The sequence below is a fragment of the Callorhinus ursinus genome, unplaced genomic scaffold (assembly GCF_003265705.2).
Source record: "Callorhinus ursinus isolate GAN/ISIS: 27379988/994484 unplaced genomic scaffold, GSC_fseal_2.0 scaffold6, whole genome shotgun sequence".
In the NCBI taxonomy this organism is placed as follows: Eukaryota; Metazoa; Chordata; class Mammalia; order Carnivora; family Otariidae; genus Callorhinus; species Callorhinus ursinus.
Window position 1 is genome coordinate 3,019,580 of NW_027397068.1, and position 23,745 is coordinate 3,043,324.

General features: G+C 37.4%; 1 non-coding gene and 1 pseudogene across 1 annotated transcript; one reads left to right on the forward strand and one right to left on the reverse strand.

The window, feature by feature from the left end:
• The window catches only part of LOC112813627 (parafibromin pseudogene), a 38,258-nt pseudogene that overhangs the window by 2,902 nt on the left and 11,611 nt on the right, over positions 1 to 23,745 (forward strand).
• On the reverse strand, positions 9,748 to 9,886 carry LOC112813664 (U4 spliceosomal RNA). The gene has a single exon (XR_003205562.1). It is a non-coding gene; the product is annotated as a U4 spliceosomal RNA (small nuclear RNA).

The following is a 23,745-nucleotide window of genomic DNA, read 5'->3' on the forward strand; positions in this document are numbered from 1 at the left end:
GCATAATTTTTTAAATGAAGTTTTCACATAAATTTTAAAGTACAAAATTCCTTGGAAATCTTTTATTTTTCATCCTAAATATCAGCTTCTCAAGAGCAACCAGGAAGTCTACGATCTAAAGTAATTAGTTCTTTCATTACAGCAGGAGCCGAATAGAGCTTTGGGGTTTGTGAGGGAGTCTCACCATCTGTGCAGAATTCCTGTGTCGTTATGGCTTAAAGGAGTATCAGGAGTTTTTGTCAAACAAGACATAGTCCCTTGAGAATATCACTCATTTATTTAATGTAAGGTCAAGACATATAAATGCCTTGGGAAAGGTAGTCCTACAAATCAATAATTTTTTTAAATGTTGGTAATTTATTCTTGGATAATAGGAGAAATTAACTCCTTTTCTTATAATTATCTCATCTCTTAAAATTACATATCTCATTGTTAATTATATAATCTCTTTACTAATGTTCAGGTAAGAAATGTACTACATGCAATTTTCTAAACCAGGGAACTTCTTGGGAGGTGATTCATTTACAATTTCAGTGGTAAAGTAAATAACTTGATCCCAAAAGGCAACACCATGCTTATAATTTGCTTTCCCAATGTTACTATCAACTTTTGGAGACTATTTGCTGATTAGTTTGAGGGTTGGTGGCCTGGCTGATGGCTGCCCTAAGCAATGTTCAAATGCTTACCACAAAACTATCCAATGAAAATGTTTTGGCTGCAGCAAAGGAAAGTTTTGGTTTTTTTGTTTTTAACTATTTAAGGCCACTGTATCAAAATACATTTTGCAACTAATATATGGAGCCATGAATAAACACTGTAGTTAAGGGCTTTTTTTTACTGAGTCATTTTAGTGGTTCTAAAACTCTTTTTAAAATTGTTGACCAAGGGGCATCTAGGTGGCTCAGTTGGTTAAGCGTCACACTCTTCCTGATTTCGGCTCAGGTCATGATCTCAGGATCATGGGATGGAGCCCCACGTCGGGCTCCTGGCTCAGGGGGGAGTCTGCTTGAGATTCTCTCCCTCTCAACCTGCCCTTCCCCCAACTCTCTCTCTCTCTTTCTCAAATGAATAAATTAAAAAAATAAAAATAATAAATAAAATAAAATTGTTGACCAAGTTGTCTCCAGATTGCTGGCTCCTCCCCTCCCCACACTTTCCCTGGTTTTCTTACTCTTCTCCAAAGAGTTTCAGGAACAACTAGAAGAGAAGCTCAGGTAGGGGTCAGTCTACTATCACCACCACTCATTCCCACCCTCAGCTCCTATTCAAGGAGAGCAACTTTGCTCAGAGCTCTTTTTTTATGTATTGGGATTTCTTGATTTTCTTTCACTCATTGAACCATTGTCTCTTGAAAATCCAACTATCTTTTAAGCATGATATTAAGGTATTGTAATATTCCCTGAACAAGCGAGTCCCTACCTTTATGTTCTAGTGGAGAACAGACAATACACAAATACACAAGAGACTAAACAAAATAATACCAGTGGAATGGAGTATAATAAAGAGAAGAAAGTGGTAGTGTGGTAAAGGGCCACCAAAGGGGTCAGGCATCATTAGAAAAGGTGCTGAGGAAATGCCTCACTGAGAAAGTGATATTTGAGTGATGTATTTGAGCCATTAGAAGGTTGTAAACAGAGGTGTGATATGATCCAATTTTATAAAAATTGTTTTTGTGTGTTTGATGAAAGGAGGCAAGAGAGAGTAACAAGAGGGCCCGTAGGAGGCAAGTGGGATCATCCCAGCAAGCAACCATTTGGCTAGGACTAAGATAGTAGAACACTGGCCATTAAGATAGCAGAGAGAAATAGACACACCGGGCATATTTTGGAGGCTGACAGAACTTGCTGTTGATTTGCATATGATAGATGAAGTAAAGAAAGAAATCAAAGACCACTCCTAGTTTTTTTGGTTTTGAGCAGTTGGATGAGAGGTGATGCTTTTCACTAAGATAGGAAAGACAGAGAAGAGAAACAAGTGTGGCTTGAAAATGTAGAAATAAAATTTTGTTTTGGATGGTTCTGATTTAAAATGCCTCTTAGATACTCAAGCTGAGATGCAAAGTAAGCAGTTTTATATGGAGTCAGAAGCTTAGAGAAGGAGGCCCTAGAGATCTAATTTTGAGAGTCAAAGATATAAAGCACTGGGGTGAAAGTGAGTGGCAGGAAGGGACCCAAGACCATGTTCTAAGCACTCAAGCAATTAAAATTTTATCAGAAGAGGAAAGAGCAAGATAGAAAGAAAACCTGGAAAAGGCAATGGATTTTTGCAAAACAAGCAAATTCCCACATCCCCCAAAAGACTAAAAAAATCTGAAGCAATTACAATGGATATTCCCAGGATTAAGCCTCAGGAGTCCTTCAAAATTCCTTTGGACCGAAGCAGGAAATCTTGGCCAGTGATTCAGGAAGAAAACTAGGAAAATTCAATGAATTCTGTTGTTTTAAAGAGCCCAAAAGTACTATAACAGGTAATTTAGAGAGAATAATCCCATTCCCTAAATGCTCTACTCTGGGGTGGGGGACAATGCCCTAATCCTGGGTGCCACAGTTAAAATCTTTAAAAAAATAAAGCTGTATTTATTTGAGAGAGAGTGAGCATGAGAAGGGGGAGGGACAGAGGGAGAGGGAGAAGCAGACTCCCCGCTGAGCAGGGAGCCCACTGCAGGGATGCAGGCCTTGATCCCAGGACCCTGAGATCATGACCTAAGCCCAAGGCAGACGCTTAACTGACTGAGCCATCCAGGTGCACCACAGCTCTATTGTTTATATTCACATGGTTATTGTTCCCAAAGGTGCCCCAATACTTGGGTACCTAGATCAGAAGATGCCAGTTTCATCTACTCTTCCAAATTGACTCCTGTTCCATGCCAAACAAGGATTTCTATATTGAGCACAGACTACCCATCCAGAAGACCTTACAGTGAGTTCCCCTTCAAGAGGGCCTTTCAAATTTCCTGGCAGACAAACTCAATTAAAACCATTGGTCATCTGTAAGATAAAGTTTAATAACTGTTGGACCGCAACAGGGAAAGAATGGACTTCTCCACTCTTCTGTTCCCAGGAAGTTCTTTGGACCAAAGAAATTTACAAATATGCAAAACTTCCCCAGACATTAGATGGTATCCTAAGGGGAAGCAGAAAGAGCAGACTTGGTCAAGCCACACAGGATTTTATTGTGCCCTTTCTTTATGTGAGAGGGAATCTTCTTTCTTAGAATAGTTGATCCTCAATATTCACAGATTTTGCATTTGTGAATTGCATACTCAATAAAATTTACTTGTAACCCTAAAATCAGCATTCCTGGGGATTTCATTATCCTTCATAGACATGCATAGAGCAGTAAAAGAATTGAGTTGCCCAATGCACACATTTCCTGCTGAGGTCAACTCTGCCTTCATGTTTCAGCTCTTTGACTGTAAGCAAATATCCTTTGTGTGGTCTGTCAGTGCCACAGTTTCCACATTTTTGTGTATTTGTTGGTGATTTCCCTTTTTTTGGTGGTTTAAAGGCCCCCCAGGAATAGTGCTAAAGTTCTCTGTAGTGCACCTAAGCACAAGAAGCCTGTGCTGTGTCTTACCGAGCAACTACGTGTGTTAGACAAGCTTCATTCGGGCACAAATGAAAGTGCTGTCTGCCATGAGCTGAATGTTAATGAATCAACAATATATATTAAATATGTTGTCTTGAAATAGAAACACATAAGAGAAGGATATGTTTCGATCAGTTAGCAAGAATGTTGTGTCCAGAGGCTCTTGAGAACCTAACCCTGAATTTGCCTTAGAAGCAGTGTTTCAGTATTTACTAATTTAGTGTTTGTGGTGACTTTATAGAACATAAGTATCGTGAGTCATGAGAATCAACTGTATTTACATTATCAAAGGGACACCAGTCAAGTGACTTCCCTAAAGAAGACACCTACATCCAGGTGACCAAGGTGTCCACCTAACATGCACAGAAAAGTGCCTTTAAATGGCAGATGCTCTTCCTCTTAAAAAAGGCAAAAACAAAACAAGAACAACAAATAAAAATCAAAACAAACATTTAAAGCATTGTTTAACCAGTCCCCCACCCACACCCCTCCCTCGGTAAATATATATACACAAATATATGCATATATATATGTATATGTAAGCAAATATATTTGTATATATGTATATATACACACAAACATGTGTATGGGGTGAAAAAACTAAACACCAATTTTAGAGTAAAATTGATATTAATGAAAGCATTTGGAGTAAATCCTGGCAGATGATATAAATTTTAGTGAAATATGCTCAAACGAGAAAATTGCAGATACAAAGTTATTTTGATACTACATATTAAGAATTAGAATAGAACATAACCCAGATATTAATATATTACTTCACTCTTACCTCACACAATTATGTGAAATTATTTTTCTCGGAATGAGATAAAGAAAAGTTGATGTTATCTATTTCTCCTTTGGAAATATCAGTAGGGGATTGTTAAATAATGTTACAAACACACAGTAAATTATTACATAACTATTCACAGCATGTTTTAGAAGAGTACTTAATATGGGACGATAGTGATCTACAATGAATCTTCAGAATCGTACACATAGCATGATCACAAGTTTTTAAAAATTATATAAATGTTACAAATACAATGAGAAGACCATACTACAACATTTGAAGTTATAAACTTCAGCTATGATATTCAAAGTAGGCTTTATTTTCTTTGTACTGTTCTGTATTTTCTATACGTTCTATAATAAGGGTATTACCTTATATAATAAAAACTATTATTAGTTATGATTTCTATGCTTTACCACTGCTTTTATTATTCAAACCTAAAAAGTATTCACTTTCATTTTTATATTAAAAAGCTACATTTTTATCATTTAACATCTCAAATAATTAACATTTCTTTAAACTTTCCAAAACCTGAGTGAAATGTAATAATCACAGTCAGGTCTCTGTTTTTCCAATAATGAACGGCAATGTGAACAAGCCCATGCAGATAATACGAAAGCTCTTTTGGGTTTGGAAATGTGATGCGATTTTCATGCAGAAAATATATCTTTCCAATGCTGAATGTCAAATGAGCCTGTCTTCCTGGGGTACCTTCCCTCCAGCAGGCAGAGGGAAGAGACTGTCAGGTCTCCAAGTGACAGCAGAATGCTGGGAATAATTTGCAAAGTAGAGAACCTTCTACTATGATCATTGATCATAAATCATGCTATAAATTGAAAGGAATGAAAAATAAGCAAATATCTTTCGAGAAAATGGTCTTCGACCGACTGGCACGAAGACAGATACAACCACCCAGTTACATAATATCTCAGCAGCTAGCAGCAAACTGCCTTCAGCAGTTGTCTGACTGATGTAAGTAGGCTAAACAGTGTTATTTTTAATGGTGCATATTTGGCATCTGTTTGGAAGCCTTGTGTAGAGCATTACAAAGAATTCATTGTGAAGACTAGGCTCTTGGTTTTATATTAATCATTAAGTCCATGAATTTGTAACAGATATTTAGTATTCATCTCTTAAACTATATACTTTAAGATGCTCTGGGTTCATTTTGAAATGTTTAAAATAAGCATGGGCTAGTTTTCTCTTGCTCTTCATAAAAAACTCCATCTAAGAGTTGTAAACCCGTCAATTCTTGGCCCTTGGCTTTGATTTCTCTGCTACCGTTTGTTGCTATACGTGCTCTCTGTTTTTGTAGCTTGGATGGTCTCCTTGCATTGTGCTGGGTTTCCCCTTGTGTTCCCCTTCAGGGCTGGTGAAGGACATCCTGGAGAAAATTCTGACTCAACGAGCCTCTCCTACTCTGTGGGGTTACAGAAGATATGTGACTGGCTCCCCACACAGACTTCAAGGACAGATAGAATGTGAAACTTTGAGGTGCTACTTGGCAGTACCCAGCCTCAACTTGAAGTGAGATCATAGGCCAGAGAACATAGAAACGGTCACACAGCTTCAGGCTGTGACCAGAGACCTATTCCTAACATGGCTCTTTCTGTCTTCCATAGTCCCAGGCTCTATCTCAGATCCAGAATCAAGGGTAAAAGAATAGGTATCACTGAACTTGATCAATTCTTTCCCCTCATATTCATTTTCTAGCTCTTTCAGAAAAAGCGATTCTCTTCCAGAGTTCTCTCCATGAATGTAGAGTCCTAGAAATAAGTCTCCCAGTTGGGAGTGTCTGTGCTGACCCTGTGGGATCAATTGGTTGGGTGATAAACATCAACCTGTGTCCTGATTTCTAGGGTCCTAGATGGAGGAGACCCAGGCATTCATTAACAGGCCTGATTCCTCCTTGTATCCAGCCTCGGGCTACCCAACAGTCTGGAGCTAAGGTAAGTGGTTTCCCTGGAGAACTGAGAGTAGCAGTACTTAAAATCTCAGCTAGGCAGAAGACAACTGCTCCCGAAGGCACTACATGTGCAAATGTTCAGCTTCGCTTGGAAAAACTTTTATAAACTTACATAAATGTCCATGTGGACCTAAGTTTCTTCTAAGTTAAAGGTTGACATCGAAAGTTTTTTTTTCTTTCCATTTTATTTTTAAATTGTCTGGTGTTTTATTTGTTCCTGACATTTATTTTTTTTTGTAAGATTTATTTATTTATTTGACAGAGAGAGACACAGCGAGAGAGAGAACACAGCAGAGGGAGAGGGAGAAGCAGGCTTCCCGCTGAGCAGCACCCTGAGATCATGACCTGAGCCGAAGGCAGACACTTAACAACTGAGCCACCCAGGAGCCCCTCCTCCTGACATTTAATTATGAGTTGTTAGAGTTCCCCTAAAGAAAATCTGTTTAGATTTCAAGTACTAGCATGATAATGCCACTTACTTCATTAAGTCTTGGTCACTTGAACCTCACAGCAAAACCGGTGGAGAACCACCAGTTTTACCACAATGACAAACAGTCTCTGCTGAGGTGACAAGCAATGCCTTTTTATATTTGAAGAGTCATCGATCATGCAGGTCTTGAAGAGTCATCGATCATGCAGGTCCTAGGAACACTGAAAAGGGAAAAAGTCATGGTTACCTTTGAAGGAATGAAGTAATGGTCGAAAAGATGGCTCAGGGAAGAAATATATTTTAAGATGTGGGGTTACTGCAGAGTTTTGCTGAACGCCAGGAGCTTTGGAACTGGCAAACCATTTTTACTTCTGTGTAAGACATGCTCTGGGAACAAAACAGACATTTTGTTGGGACGCTGTAGGACAGTTTGATTAACTTTCTTTCCTAGGACAAAAGGCTACCATTTAACGCAAAATCCTCAGGAGCCTACTGCAAATTGAGCGACTCAGGCAGTGATGTTTATCCATTTGAATTCCATTTGAGTTTATTGATTCCTTCATCTGGGAAATAAACAATCAAAAAGAAACAGGGGCCAGTTGTGGAGGCAGTAACCCCGGTCTTCCTGGTCTTTGCTGTAAATCGTAGGAAGGGATATGTTCTAAATTGCTCCCATTCGTAAATGCTTCTAGGCTGTTTCTTATGTGAAAAATTACTTATCTTCTAGCTCCTTTTTCTGTCTTTCATTAAGCTACAACAGCCTAGTGGCTAGCAATAAAGAAAACTGTACTAAACAATTGGAAATAATTTTCCCAGGAGACTAGCTAAATGAAAATTTGTTGGGTTTTGTAATCAGCATGAGCGGAGAATGGTATTCTTACTATCGGCAAGGTGGCCCTTTGGACCATGCAGGCCGGGAACGCCAGTACTTGCTGGGAACCCCTAGATGCAGGGAAGACAGCTGTGATTAATGATTCAAAGCACCCCAGGTATATGCAACAAGAAGTTCAGTTGCACTTCCATTTACAAAACAAGATATATCTGGCAATAAATAATGCCTTCAACCTTGTTTTTTTCCCCAGACTAATCCGATTCATTAATCAAACTAAGCCATTATTCTAAACCCCAAGGCTTAATATACTACAAAATGTTCACACAGTGAGGGAGGATTGATTTGTGGTTGGAGTAGGGGAAAAGAAGGATAGTCTTTTGTTTCCCTTCTCTCTCCAAAGTTTGCTGTTTAAAACGCATATAAAATGTATAATTTAAAACCCTCTCGGGGCGCCTGGGTGGCTCAGTTGGATAAGCGACTGCCTTCAGCTCAGGTCATGATCCTGGAGTCCCGGGATCAAGTCCCACATCGGGCTCCCTGCTTAGCGGGGAGTCTGCTTCTTCCTCTGGCCCTCCCCGCTCTTGTGCTCTTTCTCTCAAATAAATAAATAAAATCTTAAAAAATAAAAAAATAAAACCCTCAGTTTCTTGAGCTAAGAACACCCAATTGTTATTCAAATAGACACTGATATGCAAAGGCCACAGCTCTGGTCTGAATGTTTGTGTCCCCTCTCCCCCAAATTCATACATAAAAATCCTAACCCCTAAGGTGATGGTGTTAGTAGGGGAGACCTTTGGGTGATTAGGTCCTCATCAGGTCAAGAGAGCTCTGCTCTCAAGGATGGGATTGGTGCCCTTATAAAAAGGGCTCCGGAGAGATTCCTCGATTCCTTCTACCGTGTGAGGAAACAAGAAGTCTGCATCCCAAAGGCTCTCAACCATGCTGTCACCTTGATCTGGGACTTCCCGTCTCCAGAATTCTGAGAAATAAATTTTTATTTATAAGCCACCCAGTCAACAGTATTTTGTTATAATAGCCTGAACACATTAAGACAGCTATACTCAGAGAAACTGTAGAGAAAGCCAGTGTTTCCATTTATAAGCATGTGAAGACAGATGAGGGGGAGGGGAAGCCCACCTGAGAATAGAACAGCCTAACATAGGACACCTGGGAAATCTCACTCCAGCTGAAGTGAAAAGGACTCTTTGAAATCTTCATATTTTCTTGGCTGACTCAAATGTTGTACAGTGTTGCCGTCATGTTACATATTTTTACTCTCTTCACAATTTTAATTTCATCCCTTTACCCTAGGAACTGTTCCTTGTGGTATAAGAAATTTGTAATAGCCAAATTGTTTTAAGAATCATTAAATTTGGCAAATGTATAAACAATCTTAAGTATTTTTGTAACTCAGTCATTCCACTTCTAGTAATCTGTACTAAGAAACTAAACAGACATAAGTTCAAATGAGTTTGTGTGTGTGTGGGCGTGTGCATCTCAAGATGTTTATCACAGCGTTCTATATACAAAAAATTAAAATACAATGATAAAGTTTTTAATTTCTCAAATCAGTTTTTAAAGATCTTAAAAACTACAAACTAGAATATTAAACCCTCACAAAAATTGTTTTAGAAGTTATTTAGAAAAAGTTTGGGAGGTGCCTGGGTGGCTCAGTCGTTAAGCGTCTGCCTTTGGCTCAGGTCATGGGCCCAGGGTCCTGGGATCGAGCCCCCGCATCGGGCTCCCCGCTCGGCGGGAAGCCTGCTTCTTCCTCTCCCACTCCCCCTGCTTGTGTTCCCTCTCTGGCTGTCTCTATCTGTCAAATAAATAAATAAAATCTTAAAAGAAAAAAAGAAAAATTTTGGCTCCTTTAACTGTAAAAATCCATAATGTAAAACTATGTTACAAAATTAACTATATGTGAATCTTAATATATTTATAATATATTTGCAAATAGTATGTATTTTTTTAAAAATAAGAGGAATTATTTCAGAGTGTTAAACTCGATTATCTCTGGGTGGTGAAATTCTGAATTTAAAATTTGTTTTTCTTTTCACTATTTTCTAAGTTTTTTCTTTTATTTATTGATAATCAAGAAAAAAGGCATATAAAATAAGTTAAGCCAGTGGATACAACCATAGAATATGAATGCTTTTTACATAATTATCCTACACTTCATTGCAGTCTACTATTTACAATATTATATAAAGGTTTTTCAATTAGCAATAATCGTGCCTCGGATAAACCTCACTGGCTACGATACTGCCACTGTGCAAAGCTATACATAAAGGTTTTTCATTCTTTTTGTTTTACTAAGAGAGAAACTTAACTGTTTCCTGGCTTTCAGTTTTCCTAGTGTAGTTTCAAGTTTCTCCCCTGGAATGGAGATTGAATGTAATATATCGCTATCCCTGAATTTAAATAAGACATCAAAAAAAAAAAAAAAACCCAAAACAGGTCACTAGAGTTAAGAAACTAAGACACATTTAAAAATGATTACATCTCAGTAAGTTAGGAATAGAGTGGAACTTTTTTAACTTGATAAATAATAACCACAAAAAGCCTACAGCTAACATGATACTTAACGGCAACAATCTAGAAGCTTTCCTGCTAAGATCAAGAACAAGGAAAGGCAAGGGTGTGGATAGAGCTAGAGAGTATGATGCTAAATAAGTCAGTCAGAGAAAGATACCATATGATTTCATTCATATGTAGAATTTAAGAAACAAAACAAATGAGCAAAGGGGAAAAAAGAGAGAGAGAGGCAAACCAAGAAAGAGACTCGTAACTTTCGAGAGCAAACTGATGGTTACCGGAAGGGAGGGGAGTAAGGGGAGGGTTATATGGGTGCTGGGAATTAAGGTGAGCACTTATTGTGATGAGCACCAGGTGTTGTATGCAAGTGTTGCATCACTAAATTCTACACCTGAATCTAACATTACACTGTATGGTAACTCACTGGAATTTAAATAAAAACTTAAAAAAAAAGAACAAGACAAGGATGTCGCCTCTCACCAATCCTTTTCTTTTTTTCCCGAATTTTCATTTAAATTCTAGTTAGTTAACATATAGAGTAATACTGGTTTCAGGAGTAGAATTCAATGATTCATCACTTACATGTAACACCCAGTGCTCATCACAACAGTGCCCTCCTGAGTACCCAGCACCCGCTTGGCCCATCCTCCACCCACGTCCGTCCATCAAACCTCAGTTTGTTCTGGTTTGCTTCCCTCACTCTTTTTTTTCTTTCCCATATGTTCATTGTTTTGTTTCCTAAATTCCACATATAATTGAAATCATATGGTATTTGTCTTTCTCTGGCTTATTTTGCTTAGCATACGACATACTAGCTCCGTCCAAGTCATTGCAAATGGCAAGACTTCAATCTTTGATGGCTGAGTGATATTCCACTGGATATATATCACATCTTCCCACATCAGTCAATGAACATTTGGGCTCTTTCCATATTTTGGCTACTGTTGATAATGCTGTTGTTCCCATATTTTGGCTACTGTTGATAATAAACACTGGGGTGCATGTATCCCTTCAAATTTGTATTTTTCTATCCTTTTCAACATTATACTGGAAGTCCTTGATAATGCAAGAAAACAAGGAAAAGAAATAAAAGATACACAGTTTGGAAAAAATAAATGAAACTGTCTTTTTAATAAAAAGATTGTCTATGTAAAAAATCCAAAAGAATCAACAAAAAAAAACCTCCTGGAGCTAATAGAAGATTACAGCAAGTTTGCAGGATACAAGGTTAATATACAAAAGTAAATCACTTTCCTATATACCAGTGATGAACAAATGGAATTTGAAATAAAAAACACAATGCCATTTACATTAGCACCCCCCAAAATGAAATATTTAAGTATAAATCTAACAAAATATATACAAGATCTATATGAGGAAAACTATAAAATTCTGATGAAAGAAATTAAAGAATAGAGAGATAGTCCCTGTTCATGAATAGGAAGATTCAAATTTGTCAAGATGTCAGTTCTTCCCAATTGGATCTGTAGATTCGATACCATCCCCACTGAAACCCCAACAAATTATTTTGTGGATATTGACAAGCTGATTTTAAGGTTTATATGGAGAGACATAAGACCCAGAATAAATGGGAGAAGGCTATTTTGAACCCAGTTGTAGTTTCAGGTTGAAATATTGAGCCAACACAATATTGAAGGAGAAGAACAAAGTTGAAAAACTGACACTACCCCACTCCAAAATTTACTAAAAAGCTACCATAATCAAATGTAGTATTAGCTAGAGATTAGACAAATATATCATGAAACACAATAGAGGGCCCAGAAATAGACCCACATGAGTATTGCCAATTGATCTTTGACAAAGAAGCAAAGACAATACAATGGAGAAAAATAATCTTCTCAACAAATGGTGCTGGAACAACTGGATATGCACATCTGAAAACTTGGATCTAGATACAGACTTCTAGCCTTCAGAAAAATTAACTCAAAATAGGTCATAGACCTGACTGTAAAACACAAAAGTATAAAACTAGAATGTAACATAGAAGAAAATCTAGATGACACTGCATTTGGTGATGACTTTTTAGTTACAACACCATGAAAGAAATAATTGCTAAGGTGGACTTCACTAAAATTTCAAACTTCTACTCTATAGAAGACACTTCTATTCTGCAAAAGAATGAGAAGACAATCTAAAGGTTGGAAGAAAATACTTGCAAAAGACATATTTGATAAAGAACTGTTATCTAAAATATAAAATTAATTCTTAAAACTTAATAAGAAAATGAACAACCCAAGTTTTAAAATGGGCAAAAAAACTGAAAAATATTACCAAGGAAGATATACAGATGACAAATAAGCAGTGAAAAGATACTCAACATTATATGTCATTAAGGAATTGCAAATTTAAACAATGAGATCCTACTACACACCTATTAGAATGGCCAAAATCCAAAACACTGACAACACCAAACATTGGCAAGGTTGAGGAACAATAGGAACTCATTCATTGGTAGTGGGAATGCAAAATGATACAGCCACTTTGGAAGACAGTTTGGTAATTTTGAAAACATATTCTCACAAAAACCTGCACACAGATGTGTATAGTCACTTTTATTCATAATTGCCAAAACCTGGAAGCAACTAAGGTGTTCTTCAGTAGGTGAACTGGATAAATAAACTGCAGTTAATTTATTTGCTAGTATTTTGCTAAGGATTTTTGCATCTGTATTCATCAAGGATATTGGCCTGTAGCTTTCCTTTCTTATGATGTCTTTTTCTAACTTTGGTATGGGGGTAGTACTGGCTTTGTGAAATGAATTTGGTAGTATTTTCTCTTCTTTGTTTTTTTTGTTGTTGTTTTAAAAGATTTTATTTATTTGACAGAGAGAGACACAGCAAGAGAGGGAACACAAGCGGGGGGAGTTGGAGAGGGAGAAGCAGGCTCTCCACAGAGCAGGGAGCCAATGTGGGGCTCGATCCCAGGACCCTGGGATCATGACCTGAGCCGAAGGCAGACGCTTAACGACTGAGCCACCCAGGCGCCCCCCTTCTTCGGTTTTTTGGAAAACTTTGAGAAGGATCAATGTTAATACTTCTTTAAGTATTTGGGGCACCTGTGTGTCACAGTCAGTTGGGCATCTGACTCTTGGTTTCAGCTCGGGTCATGGTCTCGGGGTCATGAGATTGAGCCCCACATTGGGTTCTGTCCTCAGTGCAGAGTCTGCTTGAGACTCTCTCCCCTCTCCCTCTGCCCCTCCTCCCAGCTCTCTCTCTGAAATAAACAAAAATAAATCTTTAAAAAAAACCTTCTTTAAATATTTAGTAAAATTCACCAGTGAAGTCATCTAGGCCTAAACTTTGCTGGAAGATATTTTTGATTATCTACTCAATATCCATACTAGTTATGAGTCTGTGTAGGCTTCCTATTTCTTCATGATTCAGTTTGGGTAGGAATTCAGTTTCCAGGAATTTATTCATTTCTTTTTGGTTATCTAGTTTGTTGGTGTATAATTGTTCACAGTAGTTGTCTTTTTTTTAAAAAAGATTTTATTTATTTGTTTGACAGAGAGAGAGACAGCTAGAGAGGGAACACAAGCAGGGGCAGAGGAAGAGAGAGAAGCAGGCTTCCCACTGAGCAGGGAGCCGATGTGGGGCTCGATCCCAGGACCCTGGGATCATGACCTGAGCCGAAGGCAGACGCTTAACGACTGAGCCACCCAGGTGCCCCCACAGTAGTGTCTTATGATAAGTTTTTATTTCTGTATCATCAGTCGTAATGTCTCTTCTTTCATTTCTCATTTTATTTATTTGAATCTTTTTTCTCTTTTTCTTAGTATAGCTTAGAGTTTGTCAACTTTGTTTATTTTTCAAAAAACAACAACCCTTAGTTTTGTTGATATTTCTCTACTTCCAATTTTATTTATTTCTGCTCTAATCTTTGTTCTCTCCTTCCTTCTGCCCACTTTGGGTGTGGTTTGTTCTTCTTTCTCTAGCTCTTTAAGGTATAAAGTTAGTCAAGAGGAAGCCACTAGAACTGCCCTAACTACCAAAATGGTAAACCCAAAGTCATGTTGCATTACTGGAGGAGTAAAGGTGCAGAGTGTCATCACCAAATACTTGAAAGATTCCCTTGAAGGATGGTGATTTCCACAACATTCCCATTGAATTGATTTATTTAGCCTGTGCAGAAAGCAGATGGACCTCAGGAAATGGTAGCACATTACTCTAATCAGGCAGTGACTCCAATTGCGGCTGGATTCCAGGTATGTTTTGTTACTGGAGCAAATCAATACATCCGCTGGCTCCTGGTATACAGGGATTTAGCTTGTTACTGCACTTTTTTTAAAAACCTGTAACTATTAGTAAATATTATCAGGGACTCTTTGCTTTTGGATGGCAGGGCCAACAGCACGGCTTCAAAGTCCTACCTCAGAGCCATGCCAGGTTGCTGGTGCGATGCCATTATCTAGTCCTCAGGGACCCCAGTCACTTCATAGCACATCTCATCACATGGTTTCATTACGTTGGTATCAGCAACCAGTTAGTGAGCAGGAAGTAATAACTACCTCAGGAAAACTGTTAATATATATGCATGTCAAAGAGTGTGAAATAAATCCCTAAAAACACAGGGGCCTGCCACCTCTGAAGTTTCTAGAGGTCCACTGGTCTAGGACACGTTGACATATCTTTTCCAAAGGGAAGGAAAATTGCTGCATCTGGGCCTCCTAAGAAAGTGACACAATGTCTAGTGGGTCTCTTTGGGTTTTAGAAATAAAATATGCATCATTTTGGTGTACCACTATAACCCAGTTAACCTAAAAACTAGAAATTAGTGGAGATGGGAAAGGAAAAGATTCTGCTACAGATCCAAATTTCTGTGTAAGCTTCTCTGATGTTTGAGCTTGTATTGGTCAGGGTTCAATCAGAGAAGCAGAATACTAGTATGTACATACATACATATATGTATAAATTGTTCAGTATAAATGATATATATACTCAAAGGGTAAAACTCTAGAGCTTCTAGAAAAAAAGAAAAACAACATAGAAAATCTTTGAGACCTTAGAGATGGCAAATATTTCATAGAAGGACAAAAAGATAAAAATCATAAAATACATTCCATCAAAATTCAAAGCTTCTATGCATCAAAAGATACCATTAAGATAACTAAAAAGCAAGCCACAATTGGGAGAAAATGTTTGCAATATAAATATTTCACCAAAGATTCATACTCAGAATATATGAAGAATTCCTACAACTCAATAATAGAAAAACAAACCATTTTTTTAAAACTGCAAAAATTATAATAGATACTTCACAGAACAAATTATATGATTATAGTTATACAAGTGGCCAATACACATGTGAAAAGATGCTAAACATTGTTAGTCAACAGGGAAATGCAAATTAAAACCACAATGAGATACCAATTTACACTAACTAGAATAGCTGAAATTAAAAAGATGGACAACATTTGTTACAAATGTAACTCTTCTACATTGCTGCCAGGAATATATAAAGATACAACTTCTTTGGAAAACAATTTGGTAGTTTAAACATATACTTACTGTGTAATTTAGCAATTCAATTCGTAGGTATTTACTCTAAGGAAATGAAAATATATTCATAAGAAAACCTGTACAAGAATTCTCATAGCAACTCTTCCATAATAGTCAAAACCAAGCCAAACCAAACGAAACAACAACAACAAAAAAACAATTAAGAAAGTTAATGTCCAAATTATATTGTGGTATATCCATACAATGAAATTCTTCTACTCAACAACAATGTAAAAATGAAGTACTGTGTATCAGTTATCTGGTGCTCTGTAACAAACCCCCTCAAAATGTGGTGACTTAAAACAAAAAAAAAATGTATTATTTCTCACAGTTTTGTAGGTTGACAGAGTGGTTCTTCTGCTGGTCTTGCCTAAGCTCAGTCTTGCGTCTGTATTCGGCTATTGCCTAAACTGGGCTGAAAAGATCCAGGAAAACCCCATTCACATGTCTGAGGCTTTGATGCCGGCTGTGGGCTAAACGCACCTTACTTAGCAGGACTCCATGTGGCCAGATGGTCTTATCCTCTAGGGTTTCTCTATCTCATCAAGACAGCCTAGATTTCTTTATATGGATGCTGGGTTCCAAAATTTAAAGTGGAAGCTCTCTGCTTTCTTAAGGCTTGGAGTCAGAGGTCCAAGTCAAAAGTCAGAACTCAAAGAATATCACTTCCAGTTGAGTCAGAAAAGCAGCCCAGGTTTCATGCGGTTGGAAATAGACCTTATCTCTTGATGAGAAGAGTAGCAATGTTACATTACAAAGAGACAAGGTGATAGAACAATGTGATTCATTGAGAGGGTATTTTCACCAATATAACATCATGATACATACAACAACATAGATTAATCTCAAAAACAATACTTTGGCTGAAAGAAAACATTCACAGAAGAGTAAACAGCATATTATTCCATTTACATAAAATTTTAGAACAGGGAAAATTAAGCTATGGGGCAGAAATCTGAATACCAGTTGCATCTGGTCATGGGGATAGGAGTGGAAATGTTGATTGAAAATTGGGACAAGGAAGCTTTCTGTGGTGACTGAAATGTGCTATGAATTTTAGGTTATCTTCATTGAATTTAGTTTTTCATGTGAAATCAGTGTATCATACAAATCTTTCTTCTTTGTTCATATAATTCATTCTTCTCCATTAATTAGATTAGCAAATAACTGAATATCTTATATATTACTCCTATCAGAAGTTTATCTCTTAGTGAATTACAGCTTTTATTGTGCTCTGCAAACTTTTTTGTTACAATTTGCTTCTCAGTGCCCCAAAATATGTCTATTTCCTTGTTCTTTATTGCTTTTCTTATAGCCCATCAACTTTTGAGCACAAAATCTATAGAAAAAAATGAGAAATGACTTAAAGAGGGTTCCCCACCCAAATTTTTATATAGCTAGAGGAAGTAACAAGTAAATCTGTGTACATAATTCAAATGAATAGAAAATCAGTTTTTTTCTTTTACCACCAAACCAAAAAAAAAAACAAAACAAAACAAAACTTTTTTAATGGAGAATTTTTAGTATATATAAAATTAAATAGACAAGTATAGCGAACCCATTACCCAACCCTAGCAAGCATAAACAGACCAGTCTTGCCCCATTTGTACCCCAACCCCAGTGCTATTAGGGATGGACTATCTTGTTACACTTACTCTTCAAAAATTATCTAAGACAGCATGTGTGTTTAATTTACTCCATTAACTAGATGAACCTGAAAAGAAAACAAAACTGTTGTTAAAATACCAAAGTAATTAGTAACTTCTGATCCTGAAAGGCAACTTTTTATCTGATGAGATAAAGAGAAGGAGCAACACATTACATATTCATGTTTTTAAAGAGTTCACACAGCTCTTGGTCCTCAGCTCATAACTGCTATGTTACCGTACAACTGAGGGCAAATGTTTTTCAAATGACAGGATGCAACTTTCCAGAACATATTCTACTGGTAGAAGAAACTCACAAATAGATTTTCATTTGGAAAAAAACAAAAACAAAACCTTAGAACTGCTCATAAGATTTCCTTTTGTAACACTTTTTCATCATTATGACATGTGATCAGAACATGTCTTTTCCAGTGTAGAATCTATGTCAGTGGAGTAGTATGTGGTGTCTGCGTTACCTAACAATTAATTTCATACGTATTCTCTCATCATTTCGATTATTATTATTTTAAAAATTTTATTTATTTATTTGACAGAGAGAGAGAGCACAAGCAGGGGGAGGAGCAGAGGGAGAGGGAGAAGCAAACTCCCTGCTGAGCAGGGAACCTGCCACAGGACCCCGGGATCATGACCTGAGCCGAAGGCAGACACTTAACTGACTGAGCCACCCAGGTGCCCCTCATCGTCTCAATTTTTTTTGTAAAATGTTTGGATAAAAAGTCACACTTTTTTTCATTTTGACATTTTTTTTCAAGTCCTTGTGCAACAATGGATTAAATTCAATAATTAGATGATTTCCATAAAATTTCCATTATTTGAGAACCTCACTTTTCATTATGACCTCTGTGGGACAAAACTTTTTCACTTAAAATATAGCAACTGTAACTACTTTTTAGCACACTAGAAATAATATTGAATTGTCTTTGTTCTTTAAGACACTGGTCCAGTGTGTTTTGTTTGATTTGCATATAAAACAAATAAACACAGCCTCCTTATACTCTGTGTAGTCTTCCTGACTTGAGCATTGTCAATGTGGTCGTTCAGCCTGAACACTTGTCTTATATAAGTTGTGTCTGTCTGTTTGAAAACAGTTTACGAACAATTAATGCAACCTTTAGTGTTGGTCTAGGCTAGCAAGGCTCTCTAAGTAACTGAACTATTTACTTTTTTTATTCTGACAATATCTGTTTAAGACTCTTTTTATTTTACATTCTCTTCTGTTCTCTATACATATTAGGACCACAACTTTGAAAAACAGTATTAACTTAACAATGTTGAAATTTTCATTGCCTTTTGTAACAACGTGATGAAGGAAGATGTGACTCCTAATGAAGTCAAGTTCTCCATCAAAATGGAGCTGCTGTTGACCATCTGAAATGTTCGCTGAACTTACAATTTCTCTCCTTTTACTTTCCTTCATCCTTTATTTTATCCTTCTAGAAGTAGTCCAGTTCTCATAACCATATTTATCTTTTCTGTTGTCATTTTTATTACATTTGTTTGTTTGGGCTATTTTGGTCCTTTTCCTTATCTTCATGATTTTGTTCACAAGAGACTTCAGTTTCCTTGTGATGTATTAAGAGAAATTAGACATTTTAAAGCTACTACAGTCTTTTTTTTTCAGAATAGGTTTTTGGCTGCTAGTTGGATACTTTCTATTTCTTCTTTCAAAAATTCAGAAAAAAATGTACAAAATTAATCTGAATTTAAGATATGCAAAAGTACAATTAAAATGCATATTTAAAATTGCTCCTGTACTGTATAGAGCTATATAAATTGGTAATCAAATCACTCCTACTATGTTCATTAACTTGTTGATGGATATGTGTAGGAATTTTTATCATTGGAACACTATTTTCTTCAGGTCTTTTTACTGCATCTGGGGGCAATTTTGTATGTGGTTTCACTATATCAGTGTCAACATTATATGTTTTTTCATCTGGAACTACTGTCAGGACAAGATGCATTGGATAGGCTAATATATGATTGCATCCATCGGGATGCATAAAACATGCAACCTCACACACAGACCTTCTGGATGCATGTGGTACTGCAATGGTTTTGCTCTATAAACACAGGAATTCTTTTTTTTTTTTAAGATTTTATTTATTTATTTGACAGAGAGAGCAAGAGAGCACAAGCTGGGGTAAGAGTAGAGGGAAAGGGAGAAGCAGCCTCCATCCCAGGGGCTCCAACCCAGGACCCTGGGATCATGACCTGAGCCAAAGGCAGATGCTTAAACATCTGAGCCACCCAGGCACCCCTGAACACAGGAATTCTCATAAACACCCTTTTACATGTTTCCCATCAAAAATGTATAAGGTATTTAAAATTGTATATTCTGAATTATTTAGTTTATCCCTAATAAAATTTCCATTTTTTGTACGTATTGTGGAGACCAAATCTTCCACTAACAATTTTGTGTGTCTGATCATTGGAAGAAATTTCAGCCGACTAGCTTCAGGTCCATACATTCCTAGCCTTCTTTCTCCTGCATGGCCCTCATATCTAGGGCTGAGTAGATAGGGCATGTGCCCATTGCAGCATAATCTGTGACACTTATGAGTTAGATGAGTCAGCACTGGGGATAATAGTGGGATTCCTGGAAGTCATTCCTATACCTGGACACCGAGCAATAAATAACAATATGAAGTTTTGTTGAGTTATATAAATATGCCCCAAAAGTAAATGTTTCCTCAACTTAACTCCCTTTATTTGTCTCTCAAAACCCATGCTATTCTAAAACCCTGAGACCCTAGGGCAAGTCTAACAAGGGAAACAATGGAATGGAAAGGGCCAATTGTCTTAGCTGGTGAAAATATCTTACTTTGGTTAATTTTACAAAAACACAGGACTATGTGGACACATTTCTAATGTATCTCCCAGGCCCTAGAAATGGCCCAAGAAAGTGAGGCACTCTGACATTTTTTTACTTTTATAGTGAATCTGCCTCTGGTTACCACCAGCAAGATACATCTCAGTAAATTATAGTTTCTTGATCACTCTTGACATATCGCTGGTGATAATATACAACAAAGCAAAATCAGGTAGAATTAATAAAGCATTTAACTATTATATAATTTAATACTTATATCAATTAATTAACAGTTAATTATATAATATTTATGTATTTAATCATAAAATAACAATGATAGCTCACACATGTATAGCACTTACTATGTAACAGGTACTTTTCCAGGGTTGTTTGATCTTCACACCAACACTATGAGGTACTGTTGTCTTAGAGGATCTAAGACAACCTTCATGCAGAATTCTAAGACAGAGAGCCAAGTGTCTCTTTTCGGCCAGGCAGGTAGGATAAAGGGGAGAAGCCATGGGTGTAATGGCACCAGGCATTTATTTATTCCCTCTCCACTGGGAAGACTGTTGAAATGAAGAGCTCAAGTGGCATGTAAAGAACACAATCCACATCCTGGGGCTTGTGGCCCTGCAGAGATACTGGCCCAGATTATCTGATTTTTTTTTTAAGAGAAATAGAAATAGGAATTTTGTGTGTGTGTGTAATCTCCTAATTCAAGATATTGAGTTTATTTTTAAAAAGAAGAACAACTTGGGAGCCAAGCATAAGAACTTGTGGTTCTAGCCCTGCTCTAAGGCCAACACTGTTCAGCCACAAGTTTCTTTGCAAAATCTCAGAGTATAATTTGTATTTCTACACTCCTTTTTCCTTCTCCAAAGTTTTCGTAATTTGCTGCTTTAGCTGATAGCACATTGCCTAGTATTATGCTTTTCCCAGAGTAGGTGCTTAGTAAATATCTGTGGTTGCATACATGAAGTCAGGTGTGTCATATTCCCTGAGTTAAAAGCAAAGCCTGAGCTCTATCATCAGGATGCTTTCAGGGGTTGATGTGAGAAAAGATAACCATACAGCAACATTTAACTCCTTACCACAGGTGATAATTTAAGTGGGGTAATCTATTTTTAGAAGTATATTAATTTTCCCTCTGGTTACTCTTTGGTGGTCAAGTATCATATTCACCTAGGAGTAAAGAAATATAGAGACAGACATAAAGTGCTGATCAAAATCTGTAATTAACACTCACAAACATTTCAAGCTCCCAATGCACGTGTCCCACTTTAATCTCAGCTGTATGAAATTTGCAAGTGTTCTCTAAAAGCACAAAGTCAGCTGATTCAACAGCCTTTGCCCCGGGTATCTTGCAGTCCCCAAATCCGTGTTGTTAGCAGGAGACCTCAAAACTTCAGGGGAAATGTAGCTCTAGTACTCATGCTATAGACAATACAAATTTCTGTCAGCCCAGTAAATTCATTAATTTGCTGGTTTCCATCAACTTCATTTTATCTATTTTATTTTTCTTTTAAATTTTTATTTGTATGTTTCATACTTCCAGAGACAAAAGGCTCATGTCAAATGACTGAAATTTTTATTTCCAGAAATTCCAGTAGGTTGGCTTGACGAATGTCTGCCTGCTCTGATTTTTGAGCCCTGTGGATTTGTCTGTGCATATCATTGGAATTCGTAAATATCATGCCTATAGCTGGCCTTTTAGACAAGGAAGACAGGGGGAGATTCCCCTCCTCTCCACAGCCTGTCTCCTGTGCCCACTGGCCAGGGTCTCTGCTATTGTCATTTGCAGTTCGGTCTGTTCTATTTCTTTAGTCCAAGCATGTGATTAGGCCCTTTTGGAGCTTTGACAGGCAACTCAGTAGTTTTGGGCCTCCAGTGGCTATCCCCTAAGGCAGCAAACTCAATCTATTTAGAGAGCTGTTAATTAAGTGAATTATGTTTGGTCAGGTATTTATGAGCAAAGAAAATTGGAATGGAAATGATAAGTGTGCCCTTACAAAAAGACTGAGTAAGCTATATGTAAATTAAAAAAAAAAAAAAGCAATCCAACCAAAAGAATCTCTCTAAAAGGGTTTTTCCTCTAGTCTAGTTTGGTTTTTCTCCTTAACCATTTGAGAGAACACACTTGCTCTTTAGTGACGTCATTCATCCCAAATATGCTTGTAAATCTGGGCAAAATGCAAAGAAGAACTGAGAGGAATGTAAATACTGTATGTTCTCTCTACAGAATTGTTCAGGGAAACGCCGTTCACTTAGGAATAGAGTTCTAGGAAGTATGTCTGCCATCTGTAGTCCAGACGATGATGACTGTGGCAATGAATTAAACATTTAGAAATAAAACCTAATGGTTGTTACTGTTTGCAAGGATAAGGCAACTGAAATATTGTTTCATTACTCATAAGGCACAAAATAGCTAGAATTTGTTTGTGTGTCATGAATTCATAACTTAGAAAATATATTTAAAAAGACACAGCAGTTGTGGCTTTTTGAGTGTGTCTTGGCACAATCTCCATAGAGGCTATGGTGCATGCACAATGTGCTAGGACACGGGGACAATGCCAGAAGCTTGAAAGCGTTGTGATCATCATCATTACTACTCTTCAATGAGGAATCGTGCTCTAAGATTGATTGTTTTCTATATTGCCACACACGAGCATGATTCTACAGCTTTCAATCAGTTTCTCGTGAAGACCCCCATCCCCGCAGCTATGAAAAGACATTTGTAAAGCCGCTCAGGATTTTTTCCAGAGTAAGATGCAAAGAAAACTAAATGGGCATGATTCCTGAGCACTACTCATCAAGAACAGGCAGGCTGGAGTGGACATATAAAAGAAAAGGGTAATGAAAATATTCAACATATCCATAAAATCAAGGCCCGTAGAAGGTTGTTGGGTTTTGTTTTGTTTTTCATGTGATTTAAAAAAAAAAAAAAGAGCAAATTTGATTTGGTTGGTGGGGTAGTAGGAGTAAGTAACAGTGGTGGAGTCCTCCCCTTTCCTCCAAAAGTCAAGACACAATTCCAGCTTGAGGTGGGATTTTAAAGGTTGTTTGTACATTCTAGAAGGTTGAAAAGGACCTCTACAGTCCAGAAAATACAGCTGGATAGAAAATGAGTGACTGAAATCAAGGAGGACTTGGGACGTAGTGAGGCACAGAAATGCCTTGTGCCGCCGAGTACAAAAATAGTAAGTTGAAGCAGGCTACTTGCCTACAACTTAAGATACTTAGTAAAAGTCTCTAGGTTTTGAAAAGTTAAAGAATGTCCCAATCTTCTTTCCAGTCTATCTATTCTTTTTTTCACAATTGTTTTTTACAAATCTGCCATTAACCTAAGCAACTAGTTGTTTCAATCAAACAGCAGGTATTTGGGGTTGAAAATGCTAGCAAGAGAATAGGTGAAGTGATCCTGAGTGGGTTCAAGGTTGGAGGGGGGAAGTCTGGTACTGAAGGCAGGTCAAGAAGAGTCCTATCCAGGGGCACCTGGGTGGCTCAGTTGGTTAAGTGACTGCCTTCGGCTCAGGTCATGATCCTGGAGTCCTGGGATCGAGTCCTGGGATCGAGTCCCGCATTGGGCTCCCTGCTGAGCAGGGA